Source organism: Mobula hypostoma, chromosome 19 (assembly GCF_963921235.1).
Source record: "Mobula hypostoma chromosome 19, sMobHyp1.1, whole genome shotgun sequence".
Taxonomy (NCBI): Eukaryota; Metazoa; Chordata; class Chondrichthyes; order Myliobatiformes; family Myliobatidae; genus Mobula; species Mobula hypostoma.
This window is the reverse complement of record NC_086115.1, coordinates 39,255,249-39,272,489: the sequence shown is the minus strand read 5'-3', so window position 1 is coordinate 39,272,489 and position 17,241 is coordinate 39,255,249. Positions and strand designations below refer to the sequence as shown.

The 17,241-nt window shown below is 41.7% G+C and overlaps 1 protein-coding gene and 1 long non-coding RNA gene across 8 annotated transcripts in view; one reads left to right on the top strand and one right to left on the bottom strand.

The window, feature by feature from the left end:
- The window catches only part of blnk (B cell linker), a 205,634-nt gene that overhangs the window by 28,440 nt on the left and 159,953 nt on the right, over window positions 1-17,241 (top strand). The window lies entirely within an intron of this gene.
- LOC134358988 (uncharacterized) overlaps window positions 3,680-17,241 on the bottom strand; it is a 38,698-nt gene continuing 25,136 nt past the window's right edge. The window contains exons 1-3 of one of the 2 annotated variants that reach the window (XR_010020990.1): window positions 11,187-11,270; window positions 8,728-8,823; window positions 3,680-5,128 (exon numbers count right to left, since the gene is read on the bottom strand). This is a non-coding gene — a long non-coding RNA (uncharacterized LOC134358988). Of the gene's footprint in view, window positions 5,129-8,727; window positions 8,824-11,186; window positions 11,271-17,241 lie in introns of those variants that run through there. The other variant, XR_010020989.1, reaches the window with a different exon arrangement.

Here is a 17,241-nt window from a genome sequence, read left to right as displayed (position 1 = left end):
ATTTAGAAGATGTACAGCGGGGTCCATTGGTAATTGTACCCCTGTTAGTTCTGTAAGAGTACTGATAACCTTCTCCCACAAATCAAAAACCCCTAGACATTCCCATACAGCATGTATAAAAGAGCCAATGGTTCCGTGGGGGCAGAATGAGCAATAAGGGTCAGGAACCAGTCCCATTTGATGTCTAATTCTCGTGTTAAATATGCTCTATGACAAAATTTCAAGTGTATATACCGATGATTTGGGTTTTTCGAAGCACCGGCAGCATTATCCCAAATCGCATCCCAGTCTAAGTCTTGTCCCAATTCAGATATGTCCCTATCCCAAGCTTTCATTCCCAATGTGGGCATACAATTCTGGAAGTTTAATTTATCATAGATATATGACACTATCTGTCCTGGAGCACTCTGTATCCAACTTAAAATGGGATGGTCCATTAAATCTGACCCCCAGGGAATGCCGTAGGCTTTACAAGCTGATCTTACTCGAAAGTAGAAGAAAAGAGAATGTTTATCAATATTATATCGAGATATCTGTTCTTGAAAGCTAAGGATAGTACTTGCCCCATTACTATCTTGAAGAGTAGTAATACCTTTATCCTCCCAAGTTCTGTTAATGAATGGTCCCCCCTCGCCGATAGAAAACGATTATTGTTCCAGAATGGAGATGATTTGCACCATAAGCTTTTAAGTTTTAGGAATTTTTCTGCTGCTCTAAACACTTGTAGTATACTACTACTTGTAGTAGCTGACCATTTTATATTGGGTTTTTTACCATTCCAAACATAGTATCGTAGTAAAGAGTCCAGTTTTTGCCAATATCCTGCTGGAGGTGCAAGTGGGATCACTGAGCTGATAAAATTAATGCAGGGTAAGATGTTCATTTTAATGACCGATATACGGGCCGGGACTGATGCTGGCAGGTGTCTCCATCTATTAATATCTTATTCTATTTTTTTCAGAATTAAAGAGTAATTTGTTTTAGCCACAGATGATAGGAAAGTATTAACTTTAATACCCAAGTAGAGGACTTCATTTGTAACTTTAATCTGGGGAGGAAGAGACACCTTACTTTTATCCGTATTAATCAGCATCAGTGCTGGTTTTAACAAATTAACTTTGTATCCTGAAGCCAACTTTAAATGTATGGATGGAAATTACAATGGACGTTTACAAAATGGAGAAGATAATCTGTTAATCATTAAGTTGGAACAATTTGGTTCATACTGGAAAAATTTTTTTAAACTGCATAACACCTCATAGGCCTGATTTTAATCTCATAAGTCAATGAATATGTTGTTAAAAAAATCACTCCCTACTTTGTACATAGTTTTCTTCTTTCGATTGTTCTTTCTTTCCTCTCCTTTCTGTAAGTGTATAACTCAGAAAAATATTATGTGGAGATTTGTGACAAATATGATTATATGATATATATGTACAGTATCAGAAATACATCTTATGGAAATGTTTGATGACGAACTTCAATAAAAAAAATCATAATAAATAAATAGACAAACAAACAGAGATTTTTCTTTATCGAGCCTTTGTAATTACTGAACCAATCTTTGGAATATTCTTCAGCACATGGTGCTACTGGACCATAGGATGTGGCAGTCTGCAACTTACAATTAATTTTTACTTTATTTTATTAAGATACAGCATGGAATAGGCTCTTCCAGCCCTTTGAGCTACAGTGCACTGCAATCCCTTGATTTAATCCTATCCGAATCGCAGGACAATATACAATGACCAATTAACCTACCAACTGGTACGTCTGGATCACCCACACGGTCACGAGGAGAACATGCAAACTCCGTACAGATAGCGACAGGTCGCCTGTATGGTAAAGTGTTGTGCTAACCACTACGCTACCGTGTTGTGAACGGTTCCTCACACTGGGAGACGAGGAAGGTTGGGGAGACCAGAGGGTGTCTTGGTCATGAGTCGATTATCTTCCAGCAACAGTTTAAGAAGAATTGTTTCTTTTTTGTATGGTCTGCGAATTTTAAATTTAATTCACGCCTGACCCAATTGCTCATTCTCTCTACCTTCTGATCCCTCTATGAGGATTGGTTTGTGTTCCCTCATTTTAACCTTTCTGAAGTCCACAATCAGCTCTTAATTGGAGGCACTTAATTTATATGCTGCATATATTGTACAACAAAAACATTCATTGTCTCTGTGTCAAAAACAGTACTTAACTCTTCAGATTAAGAAGCATTCACTTTCTTAATCATAACATGGCTCTCTGTTCTTGATCACGCTGTGTGATATTAATATTGTACTGATTGCAGTTGCTTTGTGAATGAGTTGTTTCATGAATGAAAATTAAGTAATGTAGTTGTAATGAAACTTATGATTAATAATAATCAACAAAGTTTATTTAACAAGGGGGATTTTTCTTCTAGATTACAGTTAATTTTGAGCATCCCTTCCCCTAATGCAAGTAATTTTTTCAACGTTACTTCCTCATTGTGGGAAGAGGTCTCTTGATGTTTGGCAGGAATGTTATTTTTTGCTGCTTACTATTTTGATCTTACCATTACATTTAAACTCTACTGTCTTTGTATTATTACTAAAATACTGGTACAGGTGTCCCCCGCTTTACGAAAGTTCACTCTACGCCACTTCGCTTTTACGAAAGACCTACATTAGTACCTGTATTCGCTCACCGAAAGAAATCCGAAGAAGATTTTTGCCTTTACGAAAAAAGGCGCCGGCTTTAAACTTGTGTTTACCCTGAGAAAGACTACCATGACTGTGAAGCCTTGCGTGGGCTGGTGTGTGTGCATGCGTGTACGTGCCGATTTTTTTTTCTGCAAATTGGTTTTGGCTAAATCTTCCTGATTCTGATATGTGAAACTGCACTGTACATACGTTATTTCTACTTTATGTAGGCTGTGTATTTATCACATCATTCCTGCTTTTACTATATGTTAGTGTTATTTTAGGTTTTATGTGTTATTTGGTATGATTTGGTAGGCTATTTTTTGGGTCTGGGAACATTCAAAATTTTTCCCATGTAAATTAATGGTAATTGCTTCTTCGCTTTACGCCATTTCGGCTTATGAAAGATTTCATAGGAACACTCTACTTTCGGCTAGCAGGGGAAACCTGTACTCACATTGTTGAAGTGGCTAAAATTACTAATCATTTACTCTCCTTAGGCTATATATGAGCAGTTGACAGACACCAAAGATATCCAACTATCAATCAGGGTTTTTTTTTTAATAATTGTGACTATGAAATGATTATTTTAATGAACGTATGTAGTAATAAAGCCGACTGGTGGCGCAGTGACATCAGCGCCGGACTCCAGAGTGAAGGTTCCCGAGTTCGAGCCCAGTCGGGCCACTCCCGGCACACTTTCCATCCGTGCCAGGCTAAAGAAGTTTGTTCTCATCTCCGTTCTAAATGGATATCCCTCTATTCTGAGGCTCTGCACTCTGGTCCTAGACTCCCCTACTGTAGGAAACATTTTTCCACATTCACTCTATCTGGGCCTTTCAGTATTTGAGAGGTTTCAATGAAATCCCCCGTTATTCTTCTAAATTCCAATGGGTACAGGTCCAAAGCCATCAAATGCACCTCGTACCTTTCATTCCCAGAATCATTCTTGTGAACCTCCTCTGGATACTCTCAAATGCCAGCATATCTTTTCTTAGATTGGGTCCTAAAACTGCTCACGATACTCCAAGTGCAGTCCAGCCAATGGCTTGTAAAGCCTCAATGTTGCATCCTTATTTTCATATTCTAATCCTCTGAACATGATAATAACATTGTATTTGCACCGGCTCAACCTGCAAGTTAACCTTTAGGGAATCCTGCGTGAGGGCTCCCCAAATCCCTTTGCACTTCTGATTTCTGAATTTGCTCTGTTTAGAAACTGTCTTTCAAATTCACATTTGATTCACATTTTATGTCGAGCCCCTCATCACCTCTTCTATCTGTGCACACCTGCAGTCTCTTGTGTGTTGTTAATTAAGTCTACAGTGGCCCAGGCAGGTTATTATCATGTTCAAATCTCACTTCAACATGGACTTGTGCATGAAGTTATAGCTTTTGTTTTGTTATTTGTCAGATGTAAACACAACTGGCAATGCTGGCATTTCTCTGTCGATCACTAACTGGCTCCGAACTGAGGGAGCAGTTCAGAGTCACGCATGCTAGAGATGGGCAAATTTTCTTCCCTGAAGGTGTTAGCAAATACAGTAGGTTTTCTTAACAGACAAGTAGTTTTTGTGGTTACCATTACCAAAACCTGGCTTTTGTTTCTTTTTATTTCCAGATTTTATTTAAATAATTAAACCGCTATTCCCCAGCTGAGAAGGAAAGGTCCAGATTCATGTCTGTGGATCAATAGATGAGAACAGTGGCTGTATGTCTATCAAATTGACCCTTGCACTTCTGATCTGGGTACACGTTAAATCAAGTGACAACGTGCCTTCAGCTTTGCCCCCCTGCTATTCAATTGCCACCTAGCTAGCTTGCTTATCAGAAAGAAGAAAGGTTGGATCATGTGAGGAGTTTTAATCATTTATTAAGATACAGCATGAAATAGCCCCTTCGAGTCGTGCTGCCCAGCGTTCCCCAATTTAAGCCGAGCCTAATCATGGGATTATTTACAATGTCCAACCAGTATGTCCTTGAGCTGTGGGAGGGTACCAGAGATCCACAGGGAATTCTCGAGGAGAGTGTACAAACTTCGTACAGACAGTGGCGGGAATTGAACCCGGGTCGCTGGTACTGTAAAGCATTGTGCTAACCACTACGCTAGAGACCTAAGACCTGAGTGGTTACATCATCTGCTGCTTGTATGTCAGAAGTTATGGATGAGAAGGAAGGGAGTTGGTAAAATGAGAACATGGCTACTGGCCCGAGAAGCACAAGGTGATGTATTTGGGGAGGGTAAAGAAGACATTCATGGTAATAGCTACAGGGAATTAGATAAACATTAGCCTTTATTGTTACACGTACATTGAAAAATACAGTGAACTAGGGCTGCTGGTGGCACAATGACATCAGCACCAGACTCTGGAACGGAGATTTCCGAGTTCGAACCCAGCCGGGGCCGCTGCCAAGTACGCTTTCCATCCTTGCCGGGTTGAGTGTCGAGATCGCAACTCGACCTCGTAAAATAAAAGGGAAAAATACTGTGAAATGTCTGTGTGAGGAGTGGCGTGTCACACGGTCTCTCTCTCTCTCACTCTGTGCCTTGTAAAGGCATGAAAAAGACATCGTCCCACCAACATCGCACACACACACGGACACATGCACGCAGACGCACACGCACGAACACGCCAAAAGAATAAGAAAAATACAGTGGACTGCCTCATTTGCATCAAAAACCAACATAATCCAAGGGTGTGCTGGAGGGGCAGCCCACAAGTGTTGCCATGCTTCCAGCACCAATACAGTGTGCCCAGCATACTAACCCTAACCTGTGTGTCTTTGGAATGTGGAGGAAACCAGAGCATCTGGAGGAATCCCACGTGGTCATGGGGAGAATGTATCAACTCCTTACAGTGGGCAGGGATTGACCTTGATTCACATTGCTGTCACTGTAAAGCATTGCACTACAATGCTGGCCCCTATAGGTTGCACATCATCACATCCCGGTAAGTAGCAGTTGTTAAATTGGTGCAGAGTATATACAGAATGTTTCTTTTTTTTTTGTTTCAAGGAGCTTAGAATATCGGAAAAGAAGTGGGTGCTGTTACTGTTACAAGAGAGAAGGTGCTCAAAAAGCTGAAAGACCTAAAGGTACATAAGTCACCCGGACCAGAGGAACTGCACCCTAGGGTTCTGAAAGAGGTAGCATTAGAGATTTTGGTGGCATTAGAAATGATCTTTCAAAAATCATTGGACTCTGGCATGGTGCAAGAGGAATGGAAAATTGCAAACGTTACTCCAAATCGGGACTTGGGAGTCCTTCTGCAGAACACCCTGAAGGTTAACTTGCAGGTTGAGTCAGGTGAGGAGGTGAGGAGGGCAGATGCCATGTTGGCATTCATTTCATGAGGTCTAGAATATGAGCCGGGATGTGATGCTGAGGCTTTATAAGACACTGGTGAGGCCTCACCTTGGGTCTTGTGAACAAATTTAGGCCCCTCATCTTAGAAAAGATGTGCTGGCATTGGAGAGGGTCCAGAGGAGGTTCGCAAGGATGATTCCAGGAATAAAAGGGTTATTATACGAGGAATGTTTGATGGCTCTGGGTCTGTACTCACTGGAAATCAGAAGGATGAGTGGGGATCTTATTGAAACCTTTTGCATGTTGAAAGGCCTAGACAGAGTAGGTATGTAAAGTATGTTTCCCATGGTGGGAGAGTCCAGGACAAGAAGGCACAGCCTCTTTCAAAACAGAGAGGTGGAGAAATTTATTTAGTCAAAGGGTGGTGAATTTGTGGAATTTGTTGCCACATGCAGCTGTGGAGGCCAGGTCATTGGGTGAATCTAAAGCAGAGATTGATAGGTTCTTGATTGGACATGGCATCAAAGGTTATGGGGAGAAGGCCAGGAGCTGGGGTTGAGGAGGAAATTTAAAGAAAAAAGGATTAGCCATGATTGAATGGCAGAGAAGACTCGATTGGCCAGATGTCCTAATTCTGCTCCTATGTCTTATGATCTTATAGGAATATAGATCATAGAACAGTACAGAACATACAGAACCTTTGGCCCAAGATGTACTGATCTTTGGGGAAGTACACGAATAGAACACTATTCAGGCTACAGCTGGAGTACTGTGTATATTTTAGTCACCACTGTACAAATTCAGTGTGAATATATTCAGTAGTTCAATAGTTCCATTTAATATCAGAGAATGTGTTCAATATACAACCCCTGAAAACAGAAGAGTGCCCCAGAGAAGGAGTGAGTAAAAACATTAGAACCCCAAACACCCCCACTCCCCCTCCTCCCACGCTCAAGCAGCAGCAAAGTAATGACCCTCCCCCTCCCCCACTTACTTCAGCAAAACAAAATCATCGGCACCCTCCACCCACCAAGCAATCAATAGCAAAGCCCCCAAGAAAGACCATGATCTGCAATACAACAGAAACTAATCGTTCACCTGACAATTCAACATGACACAGGCTCACTCTTTCCTTAATAAAGGGTCAGAGAGGTGTCACGCTTTCACAGCGAGGGGGGAGTCCAACAAAGACAGACAACTCACTGATTTATGATGTTAAAGTCTGCCACGTCACTTTCCCCTCCCCCCCGAGTTCTGCAACTCAGAGAATCAGCAACAAACTCTCCCTCAATGAGTGAAAGAGAGAGAGAGAGAGTGCAATCTGAATACAGAGCCCCCGCCAGCTGATCTGCTGTTCTCAATGTTCAATTTTCTCCTGCAACGCTTCAGTCAATGGTACCGGCATAGAATTGACTTGACCCCAGGGCCGCAAAGCCTCGGAACCCCCAAGGTGCACTCGCCTTCTAGGCCACGTCCTTGGGATATCGAAAAACAGCTGGTCAGTGAGCCCATTTACGCTTATCCAATGTCAATTTCATTTTTATTCTTCCTACATTCTTATTAACTCCTCCCAATTTCTGGCACTCAGCCTTGGAGCAACTTACAGTGCAAATTAACCACTTAATCTGTGCATCTTTGAGTGCACGGAAGAAACCCATGCAGCCACAGCAGAACAGGTAAACTCTGCACAGTATTGAACCCAAGAGCCTGGTACTATGAGGCAGCAACTCCACAAGATGCACCACAATGTTGCACGGTGTGCACACAAGTCATCTGCCCCACCACTGGCCATGGACATTGTTCCTTCCCCAGGAGGATAACATTATGGTTAAGCATGATCCCAGTCAGTTTATTGCTATTAGTGTTGGTTTAAGAAGGGAAGAATGGAGAGGTTGCACAATGTGTTTAGCAGATAATGGCTCTTTGTGGTAGATTCGCTAGCATTGCAAAAGCTATGAGATGTGATTGCATGCTTAGTGGTTAATGTGCAAGGACAATAGTTCACCGAGGATCATCACCTTGACATAGTAGAGAGGCTTGTTAGTTTCTAAAAGCCTAAGAGCTATGCTGTCTGGACCTTAGATCCTAATAGGTTAGAGTTGCCCATGGTGGTAAGGTCAAGGGGAAGTTTCAGAAAAAGAGCGATTCAATCAAGACCTTGGTGGTGGAGCTGGCAGAAGATGATGACACATTACAATGCCAATAAAGGTGGAGGAAGGATCCAGTAGAAAATAGTCCGCATTTGTCTTGATTTCCATGCACTGAATCCTGACCCCAGTCTGTCAAGGAATGTGTGGTGGAAACCTGTGCATCAGTCTCCCCGCGTTAAACAAAGTGATGCACAGGCATTCTCTATAAACGGAATAACCCCCTAGGAGACTCAATCACTGTGCATGGGTGTTCAGGGGGCCAGTAAATGTTAGATAGATTCTAGAGCTGATTTGATGCAACTATCAGTAGAGTGGTGCTTTGAGGAACTCATGGCGCAATCTGAGCAAAGAGATAATTTGAAGATCTATTCACCAAACTCATTCAGAAATTGCACTCTTGTTACAGCACCACATCTGGGTCATGGGACTGGACACTTTCTGCCCCCCTCTATTTCCTTCTAGTGCCTGGAGGCTGCACCATCAGGCTGGGAGTAGGTGGGATGTCACCATCTCTCGGCCCATTGGCCACGGCTTCCTGAGGCAGTTGCTCAGCCATTTCAACCAGAACGATTTTCACCCCCTAAGCAATCAGAATACAACTCACCTTCACAATGCCTTTAAGCTGCACAAGCCAAAAACGCTCAAATTGGACCCACAGGTGATGTACTCACAGCTCAGCATTTGGTTGATTATTGAAATCCTGAAAACAATATAATAAGCAGGTAGATGAAATTTTCAGCTCGGTATGCTCCTGATAAAACAGATTTAGGTTAACTGGTTATCACCCTGGCAGCATGCAATTTCACCAACCTCCAAGCCTCCTACCACAGTAATGTTGCCCAAAACAATGGGCTACAATATATCACACATCAAAGTTGCTGGTGAACGCAGCAGGCCAAGCAGCATCTGTAGGAAGAGGTGCAGGCGACGTTTCAGGCCGAGACCCTTCGTCAGGACCCTTCGTCTCGGCCTGAAACATCGACTGCACCTCTTCCTACAGATGCTGCTTGGCCTACTGCGTTCACCAGCAACTTTGATGTGTGTTGCTTGAATTTCCAGCATCTGCAGAATTCCTGTTGTTGGCTACAATATATGGCTGGTGGGCTCAATTTCATCCAGCCTCTTTCAGAAATTGACAAGTCCCTTCGTCTCCCTACCTCTCTCACACAAACAATTCTGTCACCACTGGCCATGTCCTATAGAGCACAAGGATTTCCTTGTATTATGTACTGATGACAATGAAAAGTGTGAAGGAATCCAAACCCTAGAGGGGTAACATTTAGGAAAGAGTTGGGCTTTCTTTAATTAGTGAATGATGGAATAAACACTCTAGTTTTTAAGGATTCCTTGGTTGATGCAGGAAAGTTTATTCTTAAAATGTCATCTTGCAGATTGTATTTATACAATGTTGTGTTGCTTAAATAGGCCCTTAAGGATCTCTGGGAACCTTGTGGCTATCAAAACTTTTGAAAGATCAAATGTCTGTGAATGTCTCTAGCCTTTCTCTCAGACCTGACTCATAATCTTATCTCGGCCCAAAACATTGTTTATTCCTCTCCATAAATGCTGCCTGCCCTGTAGAGTCCCACCAGTGTTTCTGCCAACATTGCAATCCCGGTCTCTATCTCCTCTGAACCTATCCCATCTTCTAAACTTCCTACTGTGAGTACTCAGAGGAAACAAAATACAGCAGGATGTGATGATGGAATTTCAGCGTTAGCTAACAGCTTCACTGCTAAAATCAGTAGTGAAAAAAATCACACCTCTTTGGAATGTAGTGTTTCTTTTGATTGTGAATTAGTGAGGCCAGGAAACAGCTCTACTGTGCTACTTCAGTGGTATAGTCATAGTCATAGTCATACTTTATTGATCCCGGGGAAAATTGGTTTTCGTTACAGTTGCACCATAAATAATTAATTAGTAATAAAACCATAAATAATTAAATAGAAATATGTAAATTATGCCAGGAAATAAGTCAAGGACCAGCCTATTGGCTCGGGGTGTCTGACCCTCCAAGGGAGGAGTTGTAAAAAAGAGTTTGATGGCCACAGGCAGGAATGACTTCTTATGACGCTTTGTGTTGCATCTTGGTGGAATGAGTCTCTGGCTGAAAGTCCTCTTGTGCCCAACCAGTACATTATGTAGTGGATGGGAGACATTGTCCAAGATGGCATGCAACTTGGACAGCATCCCCTTTTCAGACACCACCGTCAGAGAGTCCAGTTCCATCCCCACAACATCACTGGCCTTACGAATGAGCTTGTTGATTCTGATAGTGTTTGCTACCCTCTGCCTGCTGCCCCAACACACAACAGCAAACATGATTGCACTGGCCACTACAGACTCGTAAAACATCCTCAGCATCGTCTGGCAGATATTAAAGGACCTCAGTCTCTTCAGGAAATAGAGACGGCTCTGACCCTTCTTGTAGACAGCCTCAGTGTTCTTTGACCAGTCCAGTTTATTGTCAATTCGTATCCCCAGGTATTTGTAATCCTCCACCATGTCCACACTGACCCCCTGGATGGAAACAGGGGTCACTGGTACCTTAGCTCTCCTCAGGTTTACCACCAGCTCCTTAGTCTTTTTCACATTAAGCTGCAGATAATTCTGCTCAAACCATGTGACAAAGTTTCCTGCCGTAGCCCTGTACTCAGCCTCATTTCCCTTGCTGATGCATCCAACTATGGCAGAGTCATCCAAAAACTTCTGAAGATGACAAGACTCTGTGCAGTAGTTGAAGTCCGAGGTGTAAATGGTGAAGAAAAAGGGAGACAAGACAGTCCCCTGTGGAGCCCCAGTGCTGCTGATCACTCTGTCGGACACACAGTGTTGCAAGCACACATACTGTGATCTGCCAGTCAGTTCTAGACGATGCAGGAACCCAGCAGTTATTCCAGAATAGAATCCACACGGGGTACTTCAGGGGAACTGTGCATGTGCAGTCTGTCAAGTTTACCGTGCCCCAGGTTTTGCACATGGATTCTCCCCTCTTCCTAACTCTGTAACTTCGATTGAACTGCAAATTTACAGGAGATTACGAGAATTATTAGAAATTCACACCTGACGATTTGTCACTGAACGTCTTGCTGATGAGTGTTTTTTAGCAAGCTGGCATCAGCTTGTTTTCCGCTCCGTCTCCTGACAGCCAATAATCACGACTACCTCCAGCACCTAACCCACTCCCAACACAGACGATGCTGTTTCCTAAGCAACCTCGGGAGAGAGAGGTTGGAGAATGCTTATTATTCTAATTTCTTGCTGAAGAAGTAATTGGACATAATAATACAGCGTAATCCAGCCTTTTGTCTGTTCAGCAATGACATCATATTAATGCCAGGTGTCAAGACAAAGTGTAGATGAACAGTCATGGTGCTCTGTCCCGATGCTTACCAATTGTTCAAATACCATTAAAGAAAATTGGTGCCACCACATGGATGGTATGTGAATAATTTTAACATAATATTTTTATCAACGGAGTAGCTGTGCCTTTGAAAGCAAACATATCGCCTGAATAAAGATATCATTCAGCCCAATGTAATTGGGTGGGTGTGCAAGAATGACTGCCAATGGGGGCTCTCAAAATTATTTCATTAATTTGGTCCCTTTCTTACAACTCTCTGAAGGCAGATTCATCTGTCCCCATTGTGTTGTCAAATTTCCCTCAATCTTTCTTCCCTGGAGATGGCAAGAGCAGAGAGTCAGAACATGGTCCCAATGCAGTTTCAGCCCTGACCTGTTTCAAGGAAAGGCTTTGTTTTTATTTTTTTTTTCAGGATCTGAGTGGTCCTGGAAAGGAGAGCATTTATTTCCCATCTGTAATTGCCATTGAGAGTGCAATGGCAAGTCACCTTCTTGAAACTGTTGTTATATTTCTGCTGTAGGTGTTTTTTGGTAGGGAATTCTCAGTCTTAGTTTTAGCAGTGATGAAAGTACAGGAATTGATCTAGTTCTGCCTTGCGCTGTCATATGCTTGAAGGCTTTGTCCTTGAATCAGAATTGGGTTTATTATCACCGACATGTGTGGTAAAATTAATTGTTTTGTGGCATCAGTACAGTGCATTACATAAATAATAATAAATATAATATATAAATAAATACTAGTAATCCAAAAAGAGGGCAAAAATAATGAGGTGGTGTTCCTTGGTCAGTTCATTGTCTGTTCAAAAATCTAGTGGCATAGGGCAAAAAGCTGTTCCTAAAACATTAAGTGTGTGTCTTCAGGTTCCTGTACCTCAGCTCTGATAGTAGTACTAAGAAGAGGGTACACCCTGTGTGATGGAGTCCTTAATGATGGGTGCCACCTTCCTGAGGCATCACTTTTGGAAGGTGTCCTCGATGCCGGGGAGACTAGTGGCCATGATGGAGTTGACTGAGTTTCAGCCTTGGGCAGTAATTGGGGTTAGGGGTAGATGGTGCTCACTGTGGTTGTTCCGAGCAAGAGTTGGAGAGAATGACGGTTTAAGATTAGGTGCGATACAAATTGTTATATGGTTAAGTCATATAGGTTATTTTGTCATGAATAGTGTTGGAGCAGCAAACAGAAAGTGGTCCATCAGGTGCCTGACATGCATCAATGATGGACAAGTTTTGGAATGCCTGAGATATCCAGAGTCCTACTGTAGCCATGATGCTTACCTGTGGAGTTTGCACCTTCTGCCTCTGACTGCATGGGCTTTCTCTGGGTGGTCACCTCATCTCATACTTCCCAAAATCCTCTACTGTGTGTGTGAGTGGTAAAACTGGGGAAGGGAGGAGGAAGTGGATGGGAATGTAGGGAGAATAACATGGATTAGGCTAGGACTGGTATAAAAATGGGTGCTTAATGTTTGGAGAGCCAAACTGCCTGTTTCTATGCTGTAATTTTCCAAGGTTTTGTGTCTGATGGAAGCAGGGGAAGGAAGTGAGCCATTGGCTTACTGATCAGGGATAAACATTTTCAGTTCCTGGGAGCAGAGTTTAGTTCGTTCCTTCTTTTGACCCTTGGTATTGTTACATTTTTAAAAATGCAATTATAATGGTTTTGGACTAATGATTTGTACATGTATCTTTGAATGTGGCTATCTAATGATCAATCTAGTATCCTGACTTCTCAACAATATGCTATCCATTTGTCATGACTCCACCGTTGCATATAAGTGACTGTTCAACTGGTGTGATAACAGAGATGTAGATTTTCAGACCCTGCAGACACAGTCTATCAGAAAAACACTAAAGCAAAACAGAGATTTTAGAATGTGATTGCTGCAATCTGTTCCCATTCCTGCATCCTGGTGTTCAGTTAATAAAATGCAGACAGCCGATGTGTGTACCGAAACAAACTAGATTCCCAAAAGAATAGATCAGAGAAAATTAGCCCACAATTTCTTGAAACTTCAAATGATATAGCCTCTTGAGATTTATAAGCAAGAATCATAAATTATTCTGAGATGTAATCTGAGTTGTTACAGTTTACATATTTTCAATTTATTTGATGATATCATAATCTATGTTACTGCTATCAATGATAACGTTAGGGTAATTTATCTTATTTTAATATTATGGACTTAATTCAATATTTTTATCTTCCAATGTTTTGTTCTTTATTAAATTATATGCTACAAAGTCTGTTTACATGATAGTAGTAATTCCATCCTATCAGGTTTTGTTTTTGAAGAATTCGTGTTGTAGTGTATCCAGGAAAACTCTAGGGGGTAATTTTGATTGTGGAATGGCATAAATCGAGTGATATGTAACCAGCAGCCTTTTTTTTTATTGCCTATTCAATGTAAAACAATTTTAGTAAAAGAATGAATTGTCCCTTTGTCTGTGGGACAGATATTTACTAAAAAGTTCTATACTATTAATTGCACAGTACATCACTGGGGAAGGAACATTCACATGTTGCTGTATATGATCTAATCTAAAGGTGGTGCTATAACATGTTAAATTACTGTGACCTCTTTAACAAACTGACTTAGGTTCAACTAATACTGTGGCAGTTTAATCAAGCATATTTTTCAATATTGGTGCTCTAATTACACAACCTGTTAACTTTTTGAGATTTAGCAAAAAAATTAAAATGTTATTGTGCATTAAATAACTGATGCTTTACATAATAGAATGTATCAGTTCTTCTTTCAATATGCAAATAGTTTTAATTTGAGATCATATAAACTGTTCCAGTATCTGTTTTCAAAAATATTTTATCTGTTCATTTGCTCTTTTTATTTCTGACTGTTGCCAATTCTGATGCCTTGTATTGCATCTCCATAAATATTCCCTTTTGAAGGAAATGGTCATTCCCTGTGAGGAAATTCGGCATAATTGAATTGAATTGAATTGACCTTATTACTTGCATCCTTCATATACATGAGGAGTAAAAATCTTTACATTACGTCTCCATTCAAATTTGCAATTATAGTAATTTATAATAAATATTATGTACAACAGGATAGTTAATATAACATAGAAATACAGTTGTGGCAGCATGAATTAATCAGTCTGATGGCCTGGTGGAAGAAGCTGTCCCGGAGCCTGTTGATCCTGGCTTTTATGCTGCAGTACTGTTTCCTAGCTGGAGCAGTTTGTGGTTGGGGTGACTCGGATCTCCAATGATCCTTCAGGATATTTTTACACACCTGTCTTTGTAAATGTCCTGAATAGTGGGAAGTTCACATCTACAGATGCGCTAGGCTGTCCGCACCACTCTCTGCAGAGTCCTGCGATTGAGGGAAGCACAGTTCCCATACCAGGCAGTAATGGTATTTCTCGTATCTTTCCCCTTCCTTTCCAGTCCTGAAGAAGTGTCTTGGCCTGAAACATTGACTATGTATTAATCTCGATAAATGCTACCTGACCTGCTGAGTTCCTTCAGCATTTTGTGTTTGTTGCTTTGGACTTGCAGCATCTGCAGAATTTCTTGTGTTTACAAAATGGTAGTTGCTGTATCCTACAATTAAACTCTTTCTCCTTCCTCCATTTATCAAATTACCCTCACCTGCTCCCCAAAACTCACTGCCACCACCAACAGTAGCAAGAGAAATGGCAAATAACATTGTTTCTTTATTTCTTCATCTTGGCTTCTGAATGTGTTAGTTAATACTGGCAACTTTTTGGATGTGGTAGCAAGCGTTCTTTATGGAGTGAGTGCTGAACCGGGGACTTGGTTCAGTTCCAACATAGGGCGCTATCCATGTGGAGTTTGCAAGTTCTCCTTGTGAGATGTGTTGTTTAATAGATTAAACAGCTATTAGAAATCATTAGTTATGCAGTGTCTGGGCGGCAGGAGGATCCAGGTGATGGACACGTGGGAGAAAATAGGTTGCAAGTCAGATAAGTAGGGAAAAGCAAGTCATAAACACAAGATATTCTGCAGATGCTGGAAATCCTGAACAACACACACAAATTGCTGGAGGAACTCAGCAAGTCAGGCAGCATCGACAGGGAAATGAACAGTTGATGTTTTGGATTGAGACCATTCATCAGGACCTGAAAGGAAGGGGGCAAGATCCAGAATAAGGAGCTGGGTGGATGGTAAGCTGGCAGGTGGTGGATGAGGCCAGTTGAGGGTGAGAGGTGGTTAGATGGAGGAGTGGAGAAGTGGAAGAGGTAAAGGGCTGAAGAAGGAATCTAATAAGAGAGGACAGTGGACTGTGAAAGGAAGGGAAGGTGGTTGGAAAGAGAACTAGAGGGAGGTAATGTGTGGGTGGGGAGAAGAGAAGGGGTGAGGAATGGAAAAAGAGAGAAGGGAAAGGGGGGAGAGAAATCACTGGAATAAAGAGAAATTCGTGTTTATGCCATCAGGTTGGAGTCTACCTAGATGGAACATATGGTGTTACTCTTCGGAGCTGAATTTAGCCTCATCATGGTAGTAGAGGGGATCATGGAAAGACATATCAGAATGGGAATGGGAAGTTGGAATGAAATAGGTAGCTACTGGGAGATCCTGCTTTTTGTGGCAACAGAATGAAGATGGTAGACAAAGTAAGGACAAGGGGAACTCTGTCATTGATGACAGGAAGATGGGCCGAGGGAAGATTTGTCAAGAAATGGAGGAGATACCAGTGAAAGCAGCATATATGGTGGTGGAAAGGAAATTGTTCTTTAAAAAAAACATCTTAGATGATCTAGAATAGAAATCTCATCCTGAAAACAGATACAGTTGAGATGGAGGAACTGAGAGAAAGAAACCACATTTTTCCAAGTGAGAGTGTGAGAAGAGGTATCATCAAGATAACTTTGAGAACCAATAGGTTGGTAAAAGATGTTAGGGTAAAAGATGATCTGGCTCCAGAGATGGAGAGATTGAGAAAAGGAAGAGAGGTGTCAGAGATTGACCAAGTGAATTTGAGGGCAGGGTGGAAGCAGGAGGCAAAGTGTTTTCACTCAGCTTCATTTCCTCATACCAGTGCAAGGTATTTTTCTCATATGTTGCAACCATCCGCCTCCACTCATTCTTCGGACAGATTCCAGTAAGATAGTTGATATCTTTCATAGTTATGAAAGCAGAATACTCTTTAAAGGATCATTTATTATCAAAGCATGTATCCATATACAACTCTGAATTTTGTCTTCTCCAGACAGCTACGAAACAAAAAAGAACATGAAAGTTGATCAGAGAGAAACATCAAACCCATTTCCCCCCCTGCCAAAAAAGAATGGCATTCTAATCATCAACCCCCAAAATCCCCCTCCCTCTGTACAACATGGAACTGGAACATTGATCCCCAAACACCCTCCCGTCCCACAACAAAACTTAAAAGGAAATGGGTGGTTTTAAACATAACCTCACAGAGTATAAAAACCATAAGTCTGGAAAAAGACCATCCATAAACTCAATAATCCAATCCATAAACGCAGAACCAAGATACCATCCTCCTCACCACAGACTCAACCTGCAGAACACCCTAAGGGTAAGTTTGCAGGTTGAGTCGATGGTGAGGAAGGCAAATGCAAAGTTAGCATTCATTTCAAGAGGTCTAGAATACGAGAGCTGGGATGTGATGCTGAGGCATTATAAGGCACTGGTGAGGCCTCACCTTGGGTACTGTGAACAGTTTTGCAGTCCTCAACTAAGAAAAAATGTGCTAGCATTGGAGAGGGTTCAGAGGAGGTTCACAAGGATGATACCTGGAAT